Source organism: Crocuta crocuta, unplaced genomic scaffold (assembly GCF_008692635.1).
Source record: "Crocuta crocuta isolate KB4526 unplaced genomic scaffold, BGI_CrCroc_1.0 scaffold258, whole genome shotgun sequence".
NCBI lineage: Eukaryota > Metazoa > Chordata > Mammalia > Carnivora > Hyaenidae > Crocuta > Crocuta crocuta.
Window position 1 is genome coordinate 1,595,736 of NW_027532842.1, and position 1,478 is coordinate 1,597,213.

At 58.8% G+C, this 1,478-nt stretch overlaps 1 protein-coding gene across 4 annotated transcripts in view; it reads right to left on the bottom strand.

Annotated features, from left to right (window-relative positions):
* MTUS2 (microtubule associated scaffold protein 2) overlaps positions 1-1,478 on the bottom strand; it is a 376,214-nt gene that overhangs the window by 27,875 nt on the left and 346,861 nt on the right. The window lies entirely within an intron of this gene.

A 1,478-nucleotide genomic window follows, 5' to 3' on the forward strand; every position in this document is an offset into this window, starting at 1 on the left:
AGAGAGAGAGAGACAGCGTGAGCAGGGGAGGGTCAGAGAGAGAGGGAGTCACAGACTGAAACAGGCTCCAGGCTCTGAGCTGGCAGTCAGCACAGAGCCCGACGCAGGGCTCGAACCCACGAACCGCGAGATCATGACCTAAGCGAAAGTCGGACGCTCAACCGACTAAGCCACCCAGGCGCCCCACTTTTTTTTTTTTTAAGTTAAACACCCATATGAATTTATTAAATCCAGACTGTGTTAAAGGGCGGCGGTCTGGGAGGAGGGGCGTGGCCGGGGGGGACAAGATGACTGATGGCCGCAGGCATCCCGCAGAGGTGCCCCTTCCCCCCCGCCCCACCGCTGGGGCACCCCCTGGGCAGCACCCCGTCGGCTTCACCATGATTCCCAATGGTGCTGGGCTGCCAGGGCGAGATGGCCAGATTCATTCACGATAATGAAGCCACTCCGTGCTCGCCTGAGATTTAAAGGGCGCTCTTCGCAAATGCCAGTTTACTTTAGAGATGTCGCGAGCAGCCGAGGTGAAATAACACACCTGTTAGGAGGTGGGCACTGGGGCTCAGAGCCCTGGGGACTTGGAAAGGAGAGCAAAGAAAGGAGTCGCATAGGTGCTCCCGGAAGCGAGGCTGACCCGCTATCTCACTGCCGGAAAGGCGGTCCTGGAGGGTCAGGGCCTGCGGGGAGCACAACCCCGGGAATCCTCTCCAGTTGCCCCGGCGTGCGTCGCCCTCTCTGAGAAGCCTGCTGGGCTGAGGTCAACCAGCGGGGTTCCTTCCTTCACCCAGCAGGTGCACGTGCAGGGCCAGCATGGGCACACAGGTGTCTGCCGCTAATCAGGACGCCTGGGAGACAATTCTAGTTTCCACGCTGGAGGGCATGCACTCTGCAGTCAGACTCGCTCCCGCCCTGGCTTTTCCATGACCAGCTCTGTGACCGCTGGGTCTCGGTTTTCTCACCCATAAGATGGAGACGATAACGGTACCCACCTCGTAGGGGTGTTGTGAGGAGTAAACGAGTTATACAAGTAGAGAGTTAAGAGCAGTCCCTGGCGCATCTCAAGGGCTGGATGCGTGTGTGCCTGTTATTATCGCTGCCCTCGTGGAATACGCACATGAGAAAGAGAAGACCCAAGGAAAATTACTAGTATTGTCAACAGCGATAAGCGCTGAGGGGACCCTAGAGCAGGAAGGGGACAGGGAGAGAGTGCAGGTGGTGGGGGAGGGGCTGTCATTTTAGATAAGGACAGGCCTCACCGAGAAAGCGCCGGGAGAAAAATCCGGGTGAGACGGAAAGAGGGAGCCATGGAAGGTCCGGAGGGAGAGCATTCCAGGCCGAGGGCAGAGCAAATGCAAAAGCGCCCAGGTGGAAGCCTGCCTGGGAAGCAGGGTGGCTGGAGAGGGGAGGGCAGGAGAGTGAGGGAGAGGCGAGGCCGGAGGGTGAACTTCACCTTCGGAGCAGGATTTCTGGCTAAGGCAGGG